Below are 26,099 nucleotides of genomic sequence, written 5' to 3'. Positions count from 1 at the left end.
AAGCACTAGTAAATTTGGCAGTGATCTTGGGAGGGGCAGACACAGGATGGACAAGGAAACCCTTCGAATAAGAAGCAGGCAAAAGAGAATGGCAGGAGATCAGTTGTAATCAATAGGAGGGCTCTAAGCGAATGTATGGTCTTAGAAACCCCACAATATGCCTTACATGAGCGCATGCACTGTCTTGGAGGCTCTACCTACCACGGAGCCGGACACAGACCTGGAGGCATAGAAACATACAATGAAGCCGACGCATGGTCTGGCTATCACATATACAGAGACCACTGGATGTAAGGAGAGCTAATATGGGCCCTTACTGATTTATACGTTGGAAATTATTATTATAAAGCAAACTCTGAAAGAATGACAGGCCAGCCAACTTAGTAAAGAGTTTGGAGGAATTCAATTACAGATGTCTTAATCTCAAAATGATAAACTGTGGTCCTTGTTCTGGCAACCTCTGCTCTACTTAATTAAGTGAAATGCATTAATTTAGTGTTGCTCGCTGAATCACTAAAAAGCGTATTCTCTCAGGTGTGCCACGCTAAAAAGTCATATGCAATTGCTGAGTGATGCAATACATTGCAGAGTAGTTAGTGAATACCCTTTAACATGCACGTTTATGGGAGTGCACAGCCTCATGGGGCATTCCAAACCAGAAACTAGCGCTTCCTGCCTACTCCTAGTCGCTGTATGCAGTGCTGTGCGAAGGTGGAAAAGTGATAACCTTCCAAGAATCTAGACACAGATATAACAGGAGCCACAGCATAATTAAAGACGCTGTTAAACTGATATAATGGGAACGCTGCTCTAATCGGTCTACTTACTGCATGGCACTAAAAGAGTAAAGTAATTTGGAAGCATCCTATTCCTTGCACAAGAAGATATTGTATACGACTCCCCATCCCTGAAACGTTTGGTTAAAAGTGGGAAGGGGGGTGGGGATAGTTTAAATTCCATCTGGTTACTGCCTTGGTTGGGCAGAATGTCCTCAACCTGTTATTGCTCAGTAATGCCATGTTATTAGTCAAAATATTATACTCAGTTAAACAGAACTCTGGGCAAACAAATACCAGGTCAGATATACATATGTCGTAGAGTCACGGGTGTCAGTGTGCCCACAACAGCTCTAAATAGCGCAGAGCATCATAAAATACAAAATATTAGATGGAATACACTTCCAGCACTGCACAGATGTACCACGCAGATGTATTTTACTGTGCCCACAACAGCGCTTGCACACACCATCAGGACCCACCAACAAACAACAGAATGTGTGTAAACAGAGCTCCTTAACTCCACACAACACAGCCCACGAAAGCTTTCAGTTGGCTATCCAAGTTCACAAACAGCACCCACAACATCAAGTTAATACACAGATAGACCTCCGGCCACACCCAGGAAACGGAAAACACATACGATTATCAAATATCAAACATTGTCACACTGACTGCACAAATCACTGGGCATGAGCATTGAAAATTCCAGTCTGCCATGAAATCCTTTAAAAGAAGGTGACAAGACACCGTTCGCAGTGGGGTTTTTAAGGCAATACCCTTAACAACCCGATGCAAAACAATTAATTATAACATAAAATAACAAAACAGATGACTTGATTATGACTTATTTGGAATTTTAAAAAAAAACAAAAATCGAACACAAAACAACAGTCCTTACACAAACAAACCTTATATTCACAGATGATATTTACACATAAACGTTATCAAATCAATACATTTACAGTTAAATATAAATATGCGCGCACTCATACCTTTCCTCCGGCTCTGTCGCCGCCTTCCCCTGCCCCTTCTCTTCCTAGGTGTCTGTACGTTTCTGCTCCAGCTAGTGTTCTTTCCTCACACTCACTCGCTCTCTGCACTTCACTTTCCTCAGGTTTTCTTTGCGCTTCTTTTCTCTGCTCTCTCGTCCCCATTGTTCTCCTAATTTTCATTATCGTCTCCTCTCCCGCCACCTCTTCTTTCCTTCTTGGCAGGACTGTCTATGCGCCTCGCTCAGCTGTGCTAGCATGTCCCGGTACTCTGCCCTTCCCAAAGTTATGGCCTAGAAATGGGAACAAGTAAGATACCCCGGCACCCCTCTCACCTCACTCACAAACCCCAGCACAGCCCACACACACCGAGAGCACTGGGGACTGACACAGCCACGTCCTGCCCAGAGAGAGCCGGGGTGGAGGCAGGATCTCGCTCCTGTTATCCCAGAGCGCGGTGAGCGCTCAGAGTTTGACTTAAGGAAAGTTTAGCATTTAAAGTATGCGAGGTGTCAGGGGGCGCAGGACCCCCGAGCTGTGTCAAGCCGAAGCGTAGCCCTCCTTTGAGGCCGGGGCCCGGATGGGACAACCAACCAACCAACCAACCAACCAGCTCTCACGCTGCCAAAAGTGCCCCGGAAGTCGATTTTCTGTGCTGAAATCAGCACGTTCCGTTCGCGCCGAGGCCTGCCTGTCCCTGCAGATCCTTTAAGGTTCCTCGGACCACAGCCCTGCTCACCACTTCACTCGTCCTTGCTCCGCAGCTGACTTACTCCAATCAAGCCTCGCTGCCTCAAGCAATGAAATAAACTTTACCCGACCCGGAAAAAGTCGGCACCTGCAACATACTCCTCTGGAGCATACCTATGCTCATCAATTCTATAGACCCGGTGCTGAGAAATAGGTGCCGGTGCTTAGCACCGGAAGGCACCGGCACAAATTAAGCACTCATGAAACCTTAAGGCTTACATTTCATGCTATATAAATATTTCATTACTAACTCTAAGGAGTGCGTGCCACCGGAAGTCTGTGAGCTGCCATGGAGGTCACAAAAAAGTTTTCCATATTGAGGAGGTTCTGTTTTTCTTTCCCCCTTCATTTTAAATAAAAACTTTACCAGCTGCTCAATTCATGAAGCTGTCACAGTTTTAAAAACAACGTTTTTAGAGACTCATCACAACATCTTACATCTGAGTGATTAATTGCCACTAAACGGGTTTCATTCTGGGTTGAGTTTCCTGTATGGAATTCACTCCACTCTATCATGAGTAGGATGTTGTTCGTACACCTGGATTTACCACGTGCCGTGACGTCAGACCGTATTTTACCAGATGGAAAGTCGTGCTGGTAAAATTGCATTAAAAAAGGGCTGCATTGATGTCTGGACCTATTTCCCAGCCCAGCCTCACTCTCAAGCAAAGTGTGGAGGAAGCATGTAATGATGATCTCCCACAAGCAACTTCCTTTTTCCCTTCGCATCACCTTATCGTCCCTGCACAAATTTACCAGCTGCTCAGAGCAGATGTTAAATGTGTGTGTTACACCTCTCTGAATAGGAAATACTGGGCAGAATTCTGCCCTGCAATTACGGGTTCGCACAATTGCATGGTACTGGTGATGTGTTACCGCAGGATATAAATTTACTGGTGCTAAATTTGCACCCTAACAGTACCAAGCAACTCAGAGTTGGAGTTAAAGGGTCATAAATAAGGCATTGAAGTATCTCAAAAATGCACAATCAAGCTAACAGATCATTTGGCAGCAAGGCCAGACTGGCCGTATCAGGTATTGGGTTTTGCCCCGGGAGGCTGGAAGGGTGGGGGGGACTGGTTTTGTTACTGTGGGCTGTGTAGCAGTGCAGCAGTTTTAAAAGCACCTGCTGCTGAGTTACTTGAATATTTGGCAATTTTCAGGCTAGAATAAAAAGTGTCAGGATAACTCTGGTGATTAATGTACCTGCTGTAGAGAGATCATAGTTCTGTTCAGTGGCAGTTTTGACTCACACAGCGGGTTGATATACCTGCTGCATTTCACAGAACAGTATTTTATTTTCATAGCTGAGAGTCTTCCTGCTTTTGTCACCGAGATACCTTTGTTACTATGCAGTTTGTAATTTAATATCGTAATGTAACCCAGTGAGCCGTGAACTGCCATCAAAGAGCTACATGCATGCTGCATGGAACAGGTTAGTAAATTATGTTTATTCCCAGTCTGTCATTATCCTAATGTTGCTAAAACGTGTGTTTGAGTGAAATAAACTCTCATTACTAAAGCCAACCCTAACCACTGTATTACATTCTGAATCTTGAGTTTGTGCTTCACGATGACTAACCACTCTTACAAAATGGCTACCAGTATGGATGACATGTGAATGCTACCACTTGTAGTCCCCTTTCTGTTATGTAACATTTTCTATTCACTGATGTACACTCATATGATTCATTGTCTCTGTATGTTTTGTGTGTGTGATGTAAAGCGCCCCAATACCCTTAGGTGGTATGAGAGGCGCTATACAAATAATGAAATACATGTCAGAGAGGGACTGTGTAGAGATGAGAGGCACTGTTGGAGGGTGATAGTGAAGGAATCATTAAAGAGGTGTATCCTGCTGCACAGAACGGGAATCATTTACTATGTTTTAAAAGCTAATAGAATTAAATATATACTGAAAACTCATCTGTAGAATGCACCATTTTTGCCATTTGTTCCCACATTTTCTTGGGGGAGAACCCCCTAAAACTCCCTTGTAGTGGTCAGGATCACTCGCTATGCACTGTACAAGGGCTGGTCTGACAAAATATGCCAGGGCTTCTTTGGGTTCCCAGTCCTTTCTTGGGAGATCTGTAATGATGAAGGAGGAACATAATCACACATTGGTTTGAAAATATGAAACACATTACACAAAAAGTGAAATTAAACCACTTACTGGGACTGCCATGTTGTGATTCCAGGCATATTTCAAAAATGCTTGTTCTGCAAAAGTGCCCAGATGCCTTCAGAAGCTGCTCCTACAGAGAGGAATCAAAATACCAGTTCCTCAATTCCTGTTGCTTCCTTTGCACCATCTGAGGCCAGGAAACACGAAGGAAGTGCTAGGGGTTGCAAAGGGCAAGCTAGGGGTTGCAACTTTCCTTCTAGGGCTTAGATTATCCTAGCCATGTCTTTAATCATGGTAGAATAGAGGTTAATTTGGATTAGCTGCTTTCAGCCCTTCTAATTGTTCTCCTTCCATTGGTAGGGTACCCCATTTACTGGTGGCATGTCCAGTCTCAGTGTAGACTGGGTGGAACTTCGGATGGGGTCTCTTCGAGTCTATTGGCTCCTTCTTCTCAGCTGAGGGCTTGGCTTCTGGGATGACCCTGTATATCTCCTGCTAGGTGTCCTCGTGTCGCTCTTCTGCTATATGGTCCCGTTCCGATCCTTTCCTCGTCACATGGCAAATCCATGGTTCCTCTTCACCATCATCGTATCCATGTTCCTCCTGTATCTCTTACTCCTCCTTCTTTTCTCCTGCCTCTTCAGCTTCATGTTTTAAAGCCTGGAAGGGTAGAAGCAGGATTTTTTCTTCAGTGTTTACTTTTGTTGGTTTTGTTTACTGTTGTGTCCGTCTTTTCTTCTAACTCTTTACACAGGAGGAAGCACTTCTTGAAGAATTGTTGAGGTAAAGTTTTACAGGTAAATGGTGATCCCTGCAATACCTAATTGATTGAAAAAATCTCCTCTAAGAAGGTGTCTGTAAAACCCACTATATCTAAACATAAAGGAGTCATGTGTGAGACCTGGAAATCTTGCCAAAATATATGTGAATAAATTGGATGCATCTCAGATTACTTTAACATTTAGAGAATGAGGATTCTTCCTATTTCTAAAAAGATACTCAGTGTCAGATGGTGGGCATATCGAACAAGAGCTCCCGCATACATCCAATGGCATGTGGATATTGAGAAATTCTATAAAAGTACTATTTTGTTAATCGTAATTCCTACACAGTGCTCTGCATTAACAGAAAATCCAGGAAAGCTTAAAAACCCTGTATAGTGCACTTTGCAAAACCCCACCTGCTGCAGAAATCAGACCTTGTGAACTCTCAGAGGCTAGGAGGTGCAGTGTACATAATACCTGCACATGGGGAAGGGTATAGAATTGCTCCTGATAGTGTTTATTTCTAGCTGTGGATTAATGTAGGCTATGAGATCTCAAATAACTGTACTACTTGGCCTATACTTATTAAAAATGTCCTCCGCTGTCTGTTGGAAAAGTGGAAATGTCCAAATGCTTTCCTGTATCCTCCGTCTCCACAAATCAGCCAATATTCGCATTCTCCCGCCCATCACATACAAAGAAGACATTGTGTAAAACACTGGTGTATTCTTGGGGCTGTTTATATAGGTTGTATCTGGTTACTATATGTTTTCAGTTGGTGGTAAATTGCACATCAAAACTACCATTCTTCGATTAGTTGCTATATGCAAATGCTTTGTGCATTGAAATAGCAATTCGGTAATATTAAAATCGCAAAAACAGGCTTGCTTTTTAGAGTCACAAAAATACTGATTTGGTATTTAATATTGGTAATGGTATTTATTATTGGTATTAGTATTATTTGGTATTTATTGGTTGTACCCCTAGGACCTCTGCCTCATTATGAGCAGTGTTACCTCCTGCCATTCTATTGTTACATCTTTCTTTAGAATCTGCTATATTACCATCAGCTGGGAAGACTGCTTTGGTTTCCCCCATTCTTAAAAACCCTAGGACCCGATTCATGAAGGAAAACTTAGACCAAAAGTCTAAGTTAACGACTTTCGGTATTCACAAACGTAAGTCACAAATAGTGTCTTTACCTTTGTAAATCAGGCCCCTAATGTGGACCCCAAAACCCTGACCAACTATCTTCCCATACCCCTTTTCCATCTGCTAGGGAAAATGCTCAAAAGCTGTGTGGTCAAGACATGCTTAGAGGATCATGCGATTGATTCACTGCCCTTTATGAAATGGATATAACTTAAAATGTATTCAGTTTTCTAAAATTGTAATGCTAAATGCTTTAACTCATATCAAATTACCATATTTGGGGATAGTAACCAGGTTCTGACTAGTTACCTAATTACAAATGCTTTGTACATTTGACCCTTACTAAGAAAAAGTACCATCATCTTCAAAACTGAATAAGGGAGACCATGAATATAAGTAGGAAAATGCAACCAGAAGAATTATAAAACTTTTGAAAACAACAATTAACAATTGACCAGGACCTAAATGCAATTTCAGGCAGAACTGAATGGCGAGGCGGTCAGACACACCAAGGCGGTCATTCCGGCTAAGGGTTTTATCTTCGGATTTAGGCCCTTATATGGAGTTTGGCGAACAAGATACTCAGTCAAACATGACAGATATCCTGTCCATATTACAAGTGACATAGACTATTATGCACATATAATATGGCAAATGTGACATCCTCCATGTTTCTGATGGAGAATCCCATCTATCATTCTGTAAATAAGGCCCTTAATCTCTGCAATGGAAGTCAAAATCTTCCTGGCAGATCAAGGTCCAAGGCTGTGGTTGCTGAGGGTCCCTTGAAGTCAGACACATATTATCAAACTCCAGCTGCATCTGCTGTTTTGGTGCCAAAAGCTGGTTTTGGAGGCTCATGATGGTGATTTGCTCATGTGCCCCGATCCAAGGTTTATTTCATTTTTTTGGAAGTGGAAATCTTTCAGATGGACAAGACTGGAGCTGTAGCGGGGCTGGTCCAGATACCTATAATGCAAGGTCCTGCTTATCTTATTTTCAGTGCCATAAAAAGTAGACCAAGAAAAAATTGGTTTTCTTGCTTGCCTTCTGTGACATCTTCCTTAGCAAGCCTGACCACCAAAGGCTGGTCTTCTCGAGGTGGAAGAAAATTACTAAATCCCACTTTCCTCCATCTGTTGGGAACGTTTCTTCTGGTCAGTGCTGCAGCTCATGGCTCTTCAGTGCAGGCTTCTAGGCACTACGCCTCTCTTCATTCAGGGTCCATCAGGGCCCGGTTATTTGTGGTCAGCTGGGCCCTCTTTGATTCAGGACTATTTCCGCTTTTTGTGCCCCTCTAGCAGGTAAACAGGGGGCGGTCACTTTACCCTTGGAGAGTAGTACCGGTTTCTGGGTGCCAGCAAGAGATAGGAGCAATTGAGTGAGTCCTCGTCAGTGTCAGGAGTCTTCTTCAAGTAGTTACTTCTTTGACTTCTTTCGATGAGTTTTCCTAGGTCGAGAAATGTTCTGCGGTGGGGGTGATTGGGGTACAATTTACTTCCTGTGTATTAGCCCATGATCACTGAAATTCTACTACCTAGCCAGTTCTTGAGTAGCCTCCTGAAGGTCAGCAGGTCTTGGGTCTGTCGTAGGCTCAGTGGGAGGGTGTTCCAGGTCTTGGCGGCGAGGTGGGAGAAGGATCTGCCGCCGGTGGTTGTTCTTCAGATGTGAGGGACAGTGGCGAGGGCGAGGTTGGCGGAGCGGAGCTTGCTGTTGGGGATGTGGAAGAAAAGTCGTCTGTTGAGGTAGGCTGGGCCGGTCTTGTGGAGCGCCTTGTGTGCGTGGATGAGGAGTTGAAGGAAATCTTCTTGTTTCTCAGGCGGGGGGTGAGCGTGCCGAGGAGTTTTGAATGCGTTGCAGTCGTTTGATGAGCTTGGCCGGGGCTCTGGGGTAGAGGGCGTTTCCATAGTCGAGTTTGCTACTGATGAGGGCCTGGGTGACTATTCTTCTTGTATCTGTCGGGATTCACCTGTAGATTTTGCGGAGCACGCGGAGGGTGTTGAAGCAGGTGGAAGAGACTGCATTGACTTGCTTGGTCATGGAGAGTGTTGAGTCGAGGATGACTCCCAGGTTGCGTGCGAGGTCGGTGGGTGTCGGGGCTGCCCCCAGTGCCGTGGGCCACCAGGAGTCATCCCAGGCTGAAGGGTCGGAGCTAAGGATGAGGACCTCCGTCTTGTCCACGTTCAGCTTCAGTCGGCTGATCTTCATCCAGTCAGCGACGGCCTTCATTCCTTCGTGGAGGTTGTATTTGGTGGTGTGGGGGTCCTTGGTGAGGGAGAGGATAAGTTGAGTGTCATTGGCCTAGTAGATTATGTTGAGGTCATGCTGTTGGGCGACTTGTGCGAGCGGGCCATGTAGATGTTGAACAGTGTCGGGCTGAGGGATGATCCCTGGGGTACGCCGCAGATGATCTTGGAGGCTTCGGATCGGAATGGGGGGAGGCAGATGCTCTGGGTTCTGCAAGAGAGGAAGGAGGTGGTCCATTCCAGGGCCTTGTCTCGGATCCCTGCGACGTGGAGGCGTGTGCATAGTGTGCAGTGGCAGACAGTGTCGAAAGCGGCAGAGAGGTCCAGGAGGATAAGGGCCGCGGTCTCACATTATCCAGCAGGGTCCTGAAGTCATCGGTTGCCGCGATGAGGGCCGTCTCGGTCCTGTGGTTGCTGCGGAACCCTGACTGGGATGGGCCATGATGCTGTTTTCTTCGAGGTGTCGGGTTAACTGTCTCTTGACGATCTTCTCGATGACCTTGGCTGGGAAAGGAAGTAGGGAGATGGGCTGGAAGTTCTTGAGGTCTCTTGGGTCCGCCTTGGGTTTTTTGAGTAGGGCGTTGATCTCGGCGTGTTTCCAGCTCTCTGGGAAGGTTGCGGTCTCGAACGAGAGATTGATGACGTTGCGCAGGTGGGGTGCGATGGAGCTGCTGGCTTTGTTGAAGATGTGGTGCGGGAATGGGTCTGACGGAGAGCTGGAGTGGATTGTGCTCATGGTCTTGATGGTGTCCTCGATATTCACGTTGGCCCAGGCTGGCAGGGGGTCGTGGTCGATGGTGTGCGGAGAGGCTGGAGTGTTGATGTCTGTTGGGGCTGTCTGGATGTTGAAGCTGTCATGGATGTCAGTGATCATGCGGTGAAAGAAGGTGGCGAGGGAATCGCACAGGGCTTGCAACGGCAGGATGTCGTTGGTGTTGGAACTGGGGTTGGAGAGTTCTTTTACGATGTTGAAGAGTTCCTTGCTGTTGTGTGCGTTGTTGTCGAGGCGGTCTTTGAAGGAAGTCCTCTTGGCAGACCTGATGAGTTTATGGTATTTGCGGCTGGCGTCTTTGTGGGCTGCGAGACTGTCCGGTGTCTTTTCATTGTGCCGTTGGTACAACCCTTCTGCCACCAGACAGGCTGTCTTTAGCATTTTGGCCTCTCCCCTATTTAGAGGAGTTCTCCTCCCACCTGACACAGTTCAAATCCCTTGTGCTTGGAGTCCCATCACGCTTGGAGCCTGATTGTCCAGAAGTGTCCTGGGGATGAATAGGAGAAACCCTCCCAGCCTTCTCCAAATCTAAAGAGGTGGTGCTAAGACTAACATTTGTTCAGAAAAAGGCTACAATTTTGGGTGACCAAGCACAAATTGCTATAAAACCTCATCAATACATGCAAATAACCCTTAATTACAAAGAACACTAGCATTGCTCTCTGGGAGCTTAACTTGTAAACAAAATATAAAGTAGTGGCCCAAAGCTTTTCTGCTTTCCGTCAGCGCTCCATGTGCTGAGGATGTCAATAACCATGGATGACTTATTTTCATTCCATATCATGCCTTTTTCTTTGACCATTTTACACTTATTTCTTACAGGTTTTTTTTACCCATGTTTTCTCCCTTTGTCACTACTATGCTCTTTCTTTTTTACCTTTTTTATCTGCCCCTCCCTTGTGCTGGCTCAAAGCTGAAGATGAAAAATAAATCACATTCTTCAAAATGAGTTTTGGTGCCATTCACCTTCAATTCTTGCACACATTAAATAGTCCTTGGAGCCCTGCCATGTATAACAACAACCGGTAGATGGAACACTTTCAAAGGTGAAACTTTGTCCATGGTCACTAGTTATACTTCCCATCAAAACTTTGATCACAATGACCCAGTGATGACATGCTTAGAGAACGAATAGGAATATATGGACAACTGTGACAACTGAGGTGTTAAATAATGCTTGGGTGGCTTGCTGTGCTTTATATTTCATCTTTACTGACACAAATCTTATGTTTTCTTTGGGTTAAATGCCTTGACCATAATGCAGTGTGTCTAGGCCTTGAGATCAGCACTATTCAGCCTGTTCTTGGTTTCTACCATGACAATCTCTCAGGCATCTTTGACTACTTCAGGCTTGAAGAAAGAGTCCTTATAATTGTTACTGCCTGTTCTAATGATATTTTTGAAAGGTGTTTTCTGGGGATTGGCCCACCATTGAGGTGTTTTCAACAGCTGAGGTTCTGGTGCCTCACTGTTGTATCTCCAACGTCCTCAAATTGGAGGCAGTGGCATCGGCCTCAAGAGGGGCAGACTGGACATTTGCCAGTTTTTGGTGGCTGCCTAGTAACGCCCTCTTCTAAATAAGCCCTATGTCTTAACCTAACCCTAGCACTCATTTTAACCCTAAACATTACCTTAACATTAGGCATAACCTTAAACATAAGGCTAAGACTGCGCCCTATTAATATTCATACAAATGATAGTGGGCATGATTATCAAACCAAATTGTTTTTTGAGGTCTAGCGGTGCCACACTTTTACGAGCTGACTTAGGAACTACTAAACACCATGTAATTCATCAAGAGCTAGTATTTTTCCCTCGTGAGTGTGCACACAAATAAAGTGTAACATAGTTTCTTTGATTCTTCAAATGTCTTTTTAAGTGAAGTAAATGATTTCATGTTGCAAGTCCCAAATGCATTTAGTGAAGGAAAGATACCTGGAGATAAGAACAATTTAATTGTAATTAATACGGATATTTAGTTTGACTTCATTGAAAGCATTTTTATGGATACTGGGTAATAATACACCCTGATCAAATTACCTTAAGACAGTCCCTGCTCTAATTCAACCCTAAACTTACATCCTATCCTTAATGCAGCTTCTTACCCTAGCTCTAAATTACCTTTCTCGTGATAATAACACTAGCACTAACACTTCAATTTATCACTTACAGTTATACTTAATTTATGATTCTCTGCAGTGGTGATGTTCAGTGGTAAATTCGATGTAGTCCGCAAATCCCGTTTAGGGCACCCATAATAAAATTAGACTTGGTACACAAAATGTAAGTCATTGGTTCAGGGACTAGGAAATAACATGTGTTACGTCATGTGCATTGTAATCTACATTCCTGCATACTTAGATGCAAAAAAAACACCTACTAATTTGTGAAATTTAAAACATTTGAATGAGAAATGTGTGGCCCAAAATGGGGCCCAGCACAAGGGCGTCTATTCACCAATATTCCAGGGGCACTGGAACTGACATCACATACACTTTGACCTTAATGAAACCACAGCAAGTTACATCAACCACTGACCCTGATTTTTGCTAGAAAGGCATGTCACATGACCCTAACATTAGAACAATTGAGTATTTGCATTGAATAGTAGCCTAAAGCAATGCAAAGTTGCTCTATGGGCTTCTTTGCGTTATTTGGTATCACAGGGCGTTCGCAAGCACTTAGGGGCATATTACCAAGCAATAGCGATAATTATCGCTATTGCTTGGTTAGAGACAAAATTTTACCGCCGAGCTGCGGCGATTTGTATCGCAGATAAACCTTGGTATTACCAAGGTTTATCGCAAATGCGATAAAAAACGGCAGCAATGCATGAATATCGCTGTAAAGTCAGCGATATTCATGCATTACCGAGCTAATGCTCTTAGCCATGTTATCCACCTCCTATTGGATGACATGGCTAAGAACTGCTCAGGGCAGGTGTTAGCTTTTGGAGATATTCGCGCTTAGCGCGAATATCTCCAAAAGTTGGTAATAGAAGATAGCGATGTTAGCGACTGTTTCCAGTCGCTAACATCTTGGCACGCCCACTTTGCATGTCATTAGTGATAAATATCACTGACATGCAAAGTGGGGCCCAAGATGGTCGCTATCTCCTACTAGCTGTCGCTAACTGGTGTTAGCGACAGCTAGGTAATAGGGAGATAATTTTATCTCCGCTTTCTTGGCTTTTAAAGCCAAAAAAGCGGAGATAAACCCCCTTGATAATATGCCCCCCAATTTGTAAAAAAACATAAGTGTGAGGGTCCTCGTCAGGAGGCGACTGCAGCTTGCACCACATTTTTTCCCTGCTAGTGCTGGCCATGACAGTAATGACACAACTAGTAACCATCACACTCCTACAAGTGTGACAATTCAGACTATTCCAGGCCCCCAGAGCTAAAAGGACGGCTTGGGCGGCAGGTGATATTCATTTTTAATCTAAATTGAATTAATAAACAACTGTTGTGCTAATCTCTAAATTATACAAACAACGCCACCATTGTGGCAGACTTTTGCAAGCTTCGGTGTACATAATAAAGTGCTTGTGCTAAGCAACGGAAACCACCAGCTCATATTAAGCACTAGGTGTTCCAAGTGTGGTGCATGAGTGTTCCCAGGCAACCACCCATGAGTTTTGACACAAATCCCTGCATACAAACATTGCTATATAGGAATTGGCACCAAAATATTACTCCTCTTGAGGCAGGCGCAACAAGGAGAATTGTTCTAATTTCTCCTTGTTTTCCAGCTTTGCATGTGTGTACATTGTGCAGCACACACAAAAAGCGAGAAAGCCTCTAAAAGTAGCTTTTGAACTTGAAAGGACCACTTCCAGTACAAACCTATGCTTCAGAGAACACACACACCCTTGGGCCATAATGCACTATAGTTCAAAGGTGTGTGTGTTGGTGCATGGCTGCCAAAAGTGCAATAGCACACGGGGAGAGAAAAAATGTGCCATATTTTTTTAGATAAGTTGCATTTTTTCTGTCACGCTTTGAAGCAAGGCAGCACCTCAACTTTGGGGCAGCGTTGCCTTGCATCAAAGAATAGAAAATCTGGGCCACAGTCTCAGACAATCTTGCTCAATACCAGTCACTTACCTCTCACTCACACACATGCTCACTCATACAGACACAATTGTTTGCACATACTCTCGTTGTCAATCTCTTAAACACACTCTCATTCGCACGTATGCACACAACCTGCATTTAACTGCACAACTGCCACCAAATGTCTTAAATGTGCACTATGTTATTTCACCAATAGTGAATAGTAGAATAATATTAAATGTTAATATACTGAAAAACGTAAAAACAATAATTAGTGCGGAGCCACTCCTGTGTTCTTGGCACTGATGTTGCTGCCTCTGAGAGCGGGGGTCGCAAAAGCCGTTTCAGGGCTCCCCAGGGGCTAAATAACCCCAATGGCCCTATGTAATTGTACATCAAAGTAGTGATTTCTCAGCAGTCACGCTGCACAATTTGATTACTTTTCAGTAATTGCCATATCCATTCCAATTTGCTTTAGTGACATTGTAATATACCTCACTCACCCGATCAGTTCTCATAAATTTGTTCAGTGCACTGAAAGTGCAAAGCATGGGAAAGTCCCATTGATAAAACTAGGGCGATAGGGAATTTATAAGGGATAGGAGGATGTACCTACCTTTGTGGGGGGAGACAGTGGCTTTATAAATGGGTTGCTATAAGGGATAATGTAGCAGGGTGTCTGTCTTTATGTGGCAAATACACAGCAAATGTGAGAGCTGTGTCGGTGAAGTTGTCCTTGGTGTAATGTAGTCAGTCATGTTTGTTTTATATTCACACAACCTAATTAAGTTGTTTGGAAAGGCTACAAAACTAGAAATAAAATTCACACTCATTTCCACACTACCTACTGTATGAACAATCCATATTTTATTTATGTGCCAGGTTGTATTAGTTAAACTCCTCTGACATGCATCCGGGGATTATAAATGAGGTGCATAATATTGCAGAACATGATTATCTCACGCTTTCTAAAGTGGTGTCTGGTATACATTCTTGTTATTACTGATCCACATCACGTTATAAGCATGACAACACATAATGAATTCAATAGATGCATTCATATATTCAAGTTTCCAGGTTACCGAGGAGAGCAACTCCCTCTCACAATTCCAGTACTCTTCGGAAATTATTTGACTTTGTCACACGTGCCCCCATGTATATTTCATGATTTCACTGTGTGTTTCAGTCATGCAGAAAGCTGATTACTCACAAATAAAATGTTCCATTCTTTGATGCCCCTTCTTAACTTTCCTAAATGCGTGACTTGTTTTGATTGGTGTGACAAATGTTCTGCATACTGAAACTGACACATAATTCTACAATCAGAATAAAAAAACATTTTATTTCCAAGAATAAATAAAGAGACCTACCAGTAGACACATAAAACGCGGCTCAGAACTGTGACAAATGCCAGAAGGATTTTGCCACCATTCCACCAAAAGAGGTGCACATTCTCAAGCACAACTGGCTAGTACACCTGTGGCCTGATTAAATACTGAGAGCAAACGTTTGCTCACAGCTTGTGGTTACCTTTGGCACTATTCTTTTCAATGGGTTAAAATGGTGTACACAACTTGCAGGCTCTATTGAGAGCTGACTATAGGGCATTTTATTGTCAAGCAAGTAGTCCTTGTAACACAAGAACAGCCGCACTTCGGACTAAAATAATGATTTCCATTCAGGGGTGCACCTGCTTTACAAACTGGAACCCGTTTAACCTCAGATTTAGGAAGCGCTGCCAAAGACAATAGGTCTTGAGATAGTGACTTATTGCCTTGGCCAATACTGGGCGGCATTGGCAAAACAAAACAAGCATTTACAATGCAATAGAGTTAGAACTGTTGACTTTGAAAATCACAATGTTTTTTACTTTTGCTGAGTATAAAGTTTATTTTAAGAATCTGGAGTATGGATGGGGGAGAATAAGAGAGGCACTGGAGATGAACAGGGAAGAGAGACACTGAATGCAGGTGAAGTAAAACCCAAAACATGTGTAATGGAGACACGAAGTGGAGCAAAACATTGGTGGGTACAATAATAATTAAAGAGACACATGATAGACGAAAAGCTAAGAAGAAGGAGAAAAGAGACTGTGGAACGATATGCTAGAAGGTAGATAAACTGCCTCTATACCAAAAAAAGAGGGTGTTATGAGAGGAGAAGTAAAAGGAATAAGACAGGTGAGAGAAGCTGTACACAGAAGTGAAATTATTTGGTAAGAGGAAATAAGGAGACTGTCTGATTGAATGAATGTGATGAGAGAATGGGCTAATAGGAAAAAATAAATATGGAGGCGACACAGTTAGCACAGTAAGTTTGACTAAAGGTGTCAATACCATTCACGAGAACACATGGGAGATTGCCACACTTACCAGAACAACTGGATATCTTAAGGAAAGCCACCTGCAAAAGTGCCAATAAGCTGGGAAGACACCATCTTCTAAACAAAACGTATTGCATTACAAATAAGGAAACAAAGAGCTGCATTACTCCCTGCCCACCTCCTCTCATATAAAGCAGCCAACGCTGCCTATGCTCCTCGAAGCACGAACGGAAAAATAGATTTTTACGAGCCACCCCTTTCACTGGAGTGGGGTAAGGCAGGGCTTGTAGAATGCCGAACAGAGTCTGCCCGAATTTTGTAATGCATGCAAATATAAGCAAGAACACTACAGCCGCCTGCCAGCCGCACCAATAAATACACACGGTCTGCAGAGTAAGGCACAGACTAGCAAGGGGGAGGGGGGGGGGGGGGGGGGCACCACACACCCAGCCAAAAATAACTAGTTTTCTCAATTTTTAAGACGTGGACATCTCGCTGAATGTACACAACTCACTAACAGATCCTGCCAAGCACCCTACTCAGCCCTGGGGAAGAACCAGAGTCCGTACTATCATTATGGACTAGACTGCACTGGACGCTCCTACATTCACCCCAACAGTCTGCTGCAGATCCACTGTAGTAGGATTGCTCACTACTGAAAGGTGCAGCTGCACGAGAGAACACCCAGGGCAGCGCAGTGAAACTCCAGTGTCGAGCAGCCATGCATGGCACTTCTTTTATTTTTATTTTTTTGTTTAAGAAATTTTTATTTGGTTTTAAAGGAACACAATACAAAGCCTTACAGTAGTATACATGGAAATCATAATAATATAAAGCATAAGGCATATGTGGAAGGAGAAGTGAAAGAGAGAGAGAAAAGGGTAAAAGGAAAGAAAAGAAAAGACAGAAAGATGAAAGAGAAAAGAAGGAAAGAGAGAAAGAAGGGGCAAACAGGCGATAGAGACAGGAGGGGATCTAAGATAGAAATAAAATGGAAAAGCACTTCTAACAGTCGGCAGAATAAGCCACATAAACCAGCATTCCACCAATGGAATGCAAGGACATTAAAGATGCCAGCGAGGCTCCCTATCACCAGTCCCAATGGAACAGGCGACCACTACAGATCTAAAGAGAACCCCGCTCTCAATACCCCCGGCAGACTGGTGCACCATGTGCCAGCCGTCCTCACCACTCCTAGACTTTGAGAAAATTCGACTGCCACAAATGTACACAATTCACAACTCTACCTGCGTGCTCTAGGAAGCATTCAGCAAGCATGCAAAAAGAATTAAAACTACTACTAAACTACCCACAGCTCCAACGCGAGTACTTCCAAGATACCGCGGCGCTTACATCACGGAGCAGGGTGCATTCTACGGAGGCTTTCATACCTTTCTGTGGGGAAGAGGGAGGGCGCTGCGAGGAATGCGGCACTTGTTAGGACTTTTATCATAAGAAAAGTATCCAACCTGGCATTCCGAGGCGTCGCGGTCTCACGCACTTTAGGTCCGTGCAGCAAGAAGTCCCTCTGCAGCTTGTCTCTGCCCACCAGGCAGACTGGCGATGTTCCCTCGTGTCTACATAGGACAGGGGATCTTGTGCAAAGAATAAATAAAATAAAAAAATTCCTCTGCAAAGTCGCTGTAAGTTTTTTTTGTGCAATTTTTCTCACGTTGTCGGTTTAGTGTGCACAGTGGGGACAGGGCAGGCATTGCCATCAACCTTGTCGAACAGGCAGTGATTAGTTTCTGTTTGCTGGGTGCGTTCGGAGCTTTGGAGTTCATGTCCATGCACGCTGAGGTAAACCTCTCCTTTGACCTCTCTGGTGCCCAATTAAAAAAAAAAGTTACGTTGTTAAACACAGTAAAAAAAACAAGTGGCGCGCATGTCACGCCTGTGTGGGCACAATCATAGCTCCTCCCACAACCTATTGGTGTCTATTACGCGCTTGGTGCGCGTAATGGACACCAATAGGCCATGGGAGGAGCTATGCGTGTGCTTCGGGCCAATTGTGTGCAGTCTTTTACAATAAAACGCACGCAAAGGCCAATGGGGGAGCTCAAAAGGAAACGCACATGCACGAGCGTGTGCGATTCCTAGGGCAGCTAACAATCCCCGTTTTTTAGCTACAAAATCTCACACGACTTTCGTGAGCACTGCTACGCAGTGCACCGCAGGTCGCGATACCTAAAAAGGGAATCAATTAACAGCTGCAAAATTCATTGGTATCATCATTCGGTTTGTAAATGCATGCTGGATGACATGTGCAGGAATGACACGGGCGCCATTGTTTTATTTACTAAGCCAAGATGGCGGACACAATGTGGATTGGTCAATACAATCAATTTAACTTATGTGTAAGCTATTTATATACTGCAGGGCCCTGCAAAATATATATATATATTTGTGATGGACCATAAGGGTTTTGGGGTGCTGATGGGGGAGCCATAGGGAGCTGGCGGGGTGCAAGAAACCAGCAGAGATGCTTGAGGCTGAGCCCATGGAAGTCCAAAAAGAATAATTTAAAAAAGCAGCAAGGGCTGGGGACAGAAAAGGAATGCTTGAGTGGATGGATGAGGGAGCTCGAGGGAGGTGGGTAGCTGTTTGAGCGGGCAAAGCAGCATACAAAGAAGAGTGTTAGAAAAACCATGCACTCTCACAGAGTGCTAAAAGAAAAATGTAGTTCCCTCAATGTGACCAGTGAAAGAATACAAGTAACCCAATCAAATGGATGGTAAAGAGGCTATACACGAAGGAAGGGATAAATACAAGAACAAGAAGTCAATCCATCAAATAAGAATCAAGAAAATAGGAATGACAATAAGCCAACCAATGGTAAGCAATTGGCGGTCTCTTAGTTCACTGTAAAACTTTGGTATAGTCCACGAGAGGTTTTCGTCTACAGACACCTAAAGCTATTGGGTAGATATGACCTAAAAAGCAACTATGGAAAACGCTGGAAAACGGTGAAATCTGAGGGCGGTAGCCTTTACACTGTTTTCGTAGACCTCGGTGGGGCCTTTGACTTAGTCCCACGGAGGAACCCATGGTCTGTGCTTTCAGACCTAAGAATCCAACCCCAACTTTTAAACATAATTATACGCCTCCACACGGAGAATTATGCACAGGTCAGATGTGGCAGGAATGGTGAGTTATCGAATAGATTCCCCGTTGACAGGGGGGTGAGACAGGGGTGTGTTTTGGCACCGACCCTGTTTTGCCTCTATGTCAACGGGGTAATCGCCCATCTGAACGCGGTATCACATAGTGATGCCCCTAAGCTTGCCGGTAGCAGGGTGCCTGCGATTATGTTCGCAGATGACACCCTGCTACTCTCCAAATCCCCTATGGGGATCCAACGTGTCCTTGACGGTTTTGAGGCATTTTGTGTTGAACATGGTTTGGAGATTGACGCTCTTAAAACACAATTTATGATTTTTAATCCTCCATCAACTACATGCCCTAACCCGATGATTGGCACTACCAGGTTGGAAAGGGTCCAGACTTTCGAATATCTTGGGGTGACCATAAATGAAAGTATGATGTGGGGACACCACCAAATTAAAGCACAACTTAAGCTGGCCCAGCTGGTGGAAGGCATTACTAGGCTTGTAAATATGAACAAATAGACCATTAGACCGATTGGCCTTCCCCTAGAGATATACAGACTTCAGGCTAGGGGAGCTGTTTTGTATGGTGGCGAACTCTGGGGGTCACATGTGTAGACAAGAGATGGTTGTTACTGAGAATAAATTTCTCAGGCAGCTCTTGGCTATGCCCCCGAGTACTACACTATTACCTCTGAGACTTGATATGGGTCTCAGACCAATAGATGAGGACCTGGGACTGAAGCCTCTGGCCTTTTGGCGGAGGCTTTGGTCAACGCCAGATTTATTGAATTACAGGCTTGAGCTACAGGAAATTCTAAGCCTCCCGAACACGGGGAAAATCCCATGGCTTAATTATGTTAAAGTCGGTTTTCGTTCGCTGGGACTCCATTCACTGTGGTCCGACCCGAAAACTGCGTGTATCATGGTCACACGCAAGCAGCTGGCAAAATTGTATTATGAAAGTAAAATTATGGCCTCTATACAGGGCACACAAACCGGCACTCTTTCAGAACTATTTTTAAAGACTAAAGATTGCTATCAATTTGAGCATGTTTTAGATGAGATTTATCCTAAAATCACCAGGAAACTATATTTGCAATGGAGGTACGGCACCTTGCCGATCAGAAACTTTACAAGCAAATGGTTTCCGACCTCCTTAAAAAATTCTCCTGGTTGCAACTATGAGCTGGAAAATGATTTACATATATTATTCTTTTGCCCAGCATATGCCAAGGCTAGAAGGTACTGGATTGTACCCATTTGCAAAAACATGAGTTTTATACACTGTATGCAGGCATACAGGATTTTTAAACAGATCTATCAACCGTGACTGGCTTTGCTGTAGCGAAATTTCTGGAAGCTATGTGGCACAAGTGAAGGTTTTTAACCAATACTGATTAGACTTAAACTTACTGGTATAAATTTTACTCCTAGAAACTGATGTAGTGGTTGATGGGTCTTCTTTTACTAGTTATGACAGATTGTATTTATGACTAAAGCAAATTGGAATTAAGCTATGTTTTATATGGACAATTGCTATTTTATTCCGCCTCCACTTTTGTGATTTGGATTTCTCATCGCTATTGTATTGGTTTTATCTGTTCAATGTTGTGATATCTTTTATGGCGAATACTGCTGAAATAAAGAAATTGATGATGAAAAAGCAACTGTAAAGATGGTTTTGATGTACAAGTCAAGCCTGTGCTAGGTAGCATATGTAAAACGGGCACCCTTATAAAGCTCATAAGTTCAATGACATGATGTGCGCATATATTTGCTCACAACATTCTATACAGCCTGAGTGGTAAAACTTCAGTATTTTCTTTGTACCAGGCTTGTCAAATATAAGCTTTTAAGTGCTTGATGCATGCAAGATTCATCAGCATAATTACTGGAAATATATGTATGAGCATGCATAGATCTAAAATCTGCTCCCAGTGGGCAGGAACATTTCGAAGCCCACCTGCTGGGAGTGGACTTGGTGTTTGCTTGGGCTTGGCGAGAGATTTAAAATGCTCCTGCCAAGCGTAAGCAAACACAGATTTTCTTGCCCATGCCGGTTTGGAATGGTTTGACGAATCTTCATAAAAGTTCCCCCAAAAAGTTCATCCACTTTAGCTCTTCCCTGGAAAGTTTCAGCAAGATGTGTCAAGTGGTGAATGAGAAAAAAGGGGAGTCCCAAAATATAATTTCCCCATTTATAGAAAAATTGCGATACTGCGAAAATAGCTGTACAGAACTACACTCAATTTTAAAAATCACTGGACTTTGTTCAGAAACCGTGTTGTTTGAGATTTGGTTTAAATCCATTCAGTAGTTTTTGAGAAATTAAGATTCAAAAACTTTGAATATCTGGAAAGTGGGTTCTCGGGAGGCTCGAGAGAGAGTCCTGCCTTCATGCAACGCCAAATAACTAATAAATAACTATCTGATTGATCAATGAGGCTTTTATCCCTGTCGGCCACCTCACTCCTTCGGGAGTGACAGACTCCTGCAAACTTCTGTGGGATCTCACTCTCTGATTGGCTGGCCGAAACAAGAAGAGAGATGTTGCAGCTGTCTTTGCATGGCACAGTGGCTTGGTCTCCGTGTCCTAAACAAATAAAATAAAAATAGGGGGCAGGGTAGGGGTATTCTGACTCCCTGGTCCTTGTTCTGGAGTCGCAGAGGTACCACAGGATCGCAGGGGGCTCGACTGGCTCCCGTCAGAGTCTCACAGGATTGGAAAAATATAGAAAAAAAAAATAGAGGCCTGAGTGTCTTTGATGCGTTATAGCAAACAGGCAAAGGCGTGCATCTCCACGCCATGCCTGCCTCTGGGGGGGTTGGGCGTAATGCCTGTCTGCAGGCCTAGCCCTGCTGCCAGTTCCCCCCCATGCATGGCCATAGGCTGTGTGTAATGGGGTTTGCTGCCCCAGTCAGGGGGTTGGCCTTATGTATGCTAATAAGAATATTACTTTACATTTAAAAACTGTAGAACTTAACTGGAAAAACTAATAAGTTAAATTGATCTAGTTAGGTATGGCAATAAAATCTGACTTTGTATTTAAAAAAACCTTAGAAATTCACTGAAAAAAACAAATGTTAAAATGATATTATAGTATCATTTTCAACAAAAAAAACAGCCACTATAACTCGCACCATTACCATGCATACCATGCACTGCTTATGACCTCAAATATTGCAGTACTCATGAAAAGTTCTGTGACATCATTGATAGCATCATTGATGACAAGAAATGATATCATTGAAGATAACATAGTGCATGGCGGGGCGCGAGTCATAGTAACCTGAAATAACTCTGTTGAATTTCAGCTACTGTCGTCCACGTGAGCAATGACCACTGTATCTCCTGTAAAATATGTATCTCCAGCAATGACCTGCTCTTCATGCTAAACAGCAACCACCGGTGTGAACCGCCAATGTGAAGCTCCAGTGGTGATGTGCTCCTCGCTCCCACACAGACTCCTGGTGGCTCCCGATAACGTTAACATCCAACTGAGGTTTCCTGCATGGACTTGGACCGTAAGAAGGTAAATTGTTCACCGAGACAAAACTTGTCCTTGTATCCCTCCAGTGCTCCACCGTGGATGACCTGAACTTGTTACTTTGACCCAGTACACTGTGACCAGGCACCCACGAGTGGCACTTTCTGCTTTTGAGAAAATGTTCACCTAGAACCTTAAAAATGCATAACCCCCGGTTTGGTTATAGGATTTGCGCTATTTTGGTGTGATTTTATTAATTAAATGCTACTCCATCATTCTAAATTAGTTTGGGAGTTTTCTTGTGCTGTATTGTCACCTTATTACTGTTTGAGTTCTGCATTGATACTTTACATATTGCCTCTAAGTTAAGCCGGACTACTTTTGTTCAAAGGTACCAGAGGCTTATGCACATGTTTGTTTAGTGACTTTTGTGGTGCACTCTGACAAGGATTGTGAGTATTGTTCTGAACCATAACCCAATCTCCTATGCAATGCAAAGAGTGTTATGTAATGCTAGGAAAGATGCAGGTGGTATTCAGTGAGTTGCAAGCTGCAACTGGGATATATTTGAACATCTGGCATAAATAATATATTTTGCTACTTGCACAAGTGATGTACAGTTGCTATAGGCACTGTCAATTACTAGTTGCCATATTGAACTTAAATCTTGTAGTCACAAAACAGTGCCCAGTGATGAGTGCCAATGGCAAAGGTTTGCATGCTAACATGTCGTGGTCCTTAGTCTCTCAAGTGTCGCGACAACTGTTGATGGATGGGTACTGATAAGTCATAGGTCCTGCTACAATATGAAACCCAAAGCCCTGTGGGAAACCTTTGTTCAGTTTTCGAACACAGGGGATATGTCTAAGATATTTCTACACTGATATAGCAAAGTGTTGTTCAAACATTGAGTTGGTGTCAGTTATGTGGCTACCAAGAGGTGGAGTACACCAAAGGCAGCATATTCTATTAGTATTACTTTCACCCTAAAGGAATACAAGTGGGTCGGCTGGGCACAAACATCCATTACATAAGAAGTATAAGGGAGATGAGATTAAGGTGCTTATTTACAGTTTGGTGGATGGAGGACATCCACTAAAATACAGCAGATGTCCTGTCCAAATAACTTGAATTATCCCTGATTAATTTGGAATCACAAGAAGCACCAGGTTTTCAAAGAAGGAGCCTCTGTTGGCTGTGCTTGAGAACTCCTTTGACTGCCTGTCTCCTATTGGGCTGTTGGTCAATGTGTGTGTCTACCCATATAGTATTTATATAGTACAAACCTAGCCAATAGACAACAGAGGCTTTATGCTCTATCAAAGGCAGATGTTCTGAATTGCATTATTCCTGTTTTGGGCCACCAGGGAGACCAAATAAATGACCCTCAAGATCTAGGAGAAAACTCACAGCTCATCAGAGCCATTTCTTTTTTTAAATGTGTTTTTTCTTTTTTCAGTAACAAGCTCTTACTTTGAGAGTTTAACATAGTGTCTGCTTGGTAAAGCATCAATGGCAAGCAATCTTCCACTGGGGAAGCAGAAGACATCTCTTTACTTTCTTAATAAGGCTGCTGCCCATATGCCACACTCTAAATAAGCCAATGTGTCTTTAGTAAATACTGTTAATTGGGCAACTTCATCAACTATGGCACATCATGTCTCTTTCGTTGCAGTGACTCAGCATACACAGGTGGTGTCAGGATTCGACACATAAAAGGCCTTTACATCGGGTATAGATTTCACCTGTACAAACCTCAATGCATTATCCTATATTTAGACACTGTGTGATCATATACTCATATTTCTCCATATTTGTTGCCTATATTTTTTTGCATTTCCCCATTTCCATCTCTCAAGCCTTTATATAACCTAATTTCTTAGCAGGGTTTCGTTGTAAAAGTGACTTTGTAAAACCAAAATAATACATGTTTCTTCATTCCTTGAGATACAAAACGTGTCCTACTGGATTTGGTTGGCACATAACTCTTTTAGGGCTGGCAGAGCTCATGCAATACAATGACTACTTAAAGAGGGGGCTTGAGTCAGCCTTATAACCATTGTTTTGTGCAAGTGTCATTCACATTCGCAGGACAGCCATTTTTTTTAAGTTAGAGTCATCATGACTGATGGAATTAGCAGCCTGATTCATCAACGGGACGTTTTGCGTGGCCCTAATAGCGAATAATAGCGACTCGCTATCAAGGACACGCAAAACGGTATTCATGAATAATTTAGAGAAAATAAAGCGAATCGCACGCGGCCGCAAATACCGGTTGCGACTATCGAAATTCGCATTAAATACGCTATTTCCGGCAACATCCGTGTCGGAATTGCGAATTCTCTAATAGCGAGATCGTCAATAGCGGGACCTCAAATAGCGCGAGATCGGGAAAACAGGAAGTCGCATGTCGAGCACAGCGATGACATCACAACCAGGAAGCAGCCAGGGCCCACCCCCATACACCACAGTGAGGCAGACCTCGAGTCAGCAACTGGGACAGCTCCAGCAATGTCTGAGGAGGCTGTTCCTGGGCCCAGCAACACCACAGGGCGGAAGAGAAAGTTAAAATTCTCCGAGCAGGAGCTGGAGCATTTAATAGAGGGGGTGGTGGCCAACCACTCAAAACTCTTTGGGAAGGACTCTAGGAGGGTGGCAGAACAGGAAAAACTCAGGATCTGGCAGGGCATAGCGTCCACGGTGAACTCCGTGGGTGTGGCGGACAGGTCACTGGCCGAACTTAAAAAACGCTGGTACGACCTCCGAGGTCGTGCCAAAGAGAGGGTGGCTGAGCGCCTTGGAGAATCATCGGGCACAGGAGGGGGAGAACCTACAGTCCCTCCAAACACCCCCATGGAGGATCAAGTAGAGAACACCCTGGAGACAGAGGCGGTCATCGGAGTGACTCATATGGACTCATCCCGCACCACCCAAGACACCCGAGGTAAGTGGCATGCGACTGCGACCCTGTACCCTATGAATGTCCATGACCAATTAGCCTCCCATATTGTTCCATAGTCATGCCATCGTTCCACATCAGGTAATGCCCTGAAGCATTGTGGGACATGTAGTGTGGCCACAATGTAGATTTACCACAATGCAGCCAGACAGGTTCCAAAGTACGCAAAGCCATAGCCAGTCAGGGAATGTCACCCAGCATGCATGTAGCAACTGCACGTGTGACAGATACATGCAACTAATGAACGTCCACTTCCCCTCACAGGTGGTGCAGACAGCAGCGACAGCGAGAGGCTGCAAATAGATGAGGAGGCACCGGATGAGGAGGAGGTGCCGCCACATACACAGCCACCAGCCCCTGCCCCAGCAACTACTCCTGCAGCCAGGTCCACCACCAGGGTGCCTCCTGCGTCTGGCGCAGCAAATACTTCCGCAGCCAGGTCCACCACCAGTGTGCCTCCTGCGTCTGGCGCAGCAAATACTTCCGCAGCCAGGTCCGCCACCAGTGTGCCTCCTGCGTCTGGCGCAGCAAATACTTCCGCAGCCAGGTCCGCCACCAGTGTGCCTCCTGCGTCTGGCGCAGCA

General features: G+C 44.0%; 1 long non-coding RNA gene across 7 annotated transcripts in view; it reads right to left on the bottom strand.

Moving 5' to 3' along the window:
• The window catches only part of LOC144771561 (uncharacterized), a 229,427-nt gene extending 227,093 nt beyond the window's left edge, over window positions 1-2,334 (bottom strand). For all 7 annotated transcript variants that reach the window (XR_013599344.1, XR_013599346.1, XR_013599347.1 and 4 more), the window contains exon 1: window positions 1,772-2,334. This is a non-coding gene — a long non-coding RNA (uncharacterized LOC144771561). The remainder of the gene's footprint in view (window positions 1-1,771) is intronic.
• Between the last annotated feature and the right edge of the window lie 23,765 nt (window positions 2,335-26,099).

Source organism: Lissotriton helveticus, chromosome 8, assembly GCF_964261635.1.
Source record: "Lissotriton helveticus chromosome 8, aLisHel1.1, whole genome shotgun sequence".
Classification (NCBI taxonomy): Eukaryota; Metazoa; Chordata; class Amphibia; order Caudata; family Salamandridae; genus Lissotriton; species Lissotriton helveticus.
This window is presented reverse-complemented; position numbering and strand designations above follow the sequence as displayed.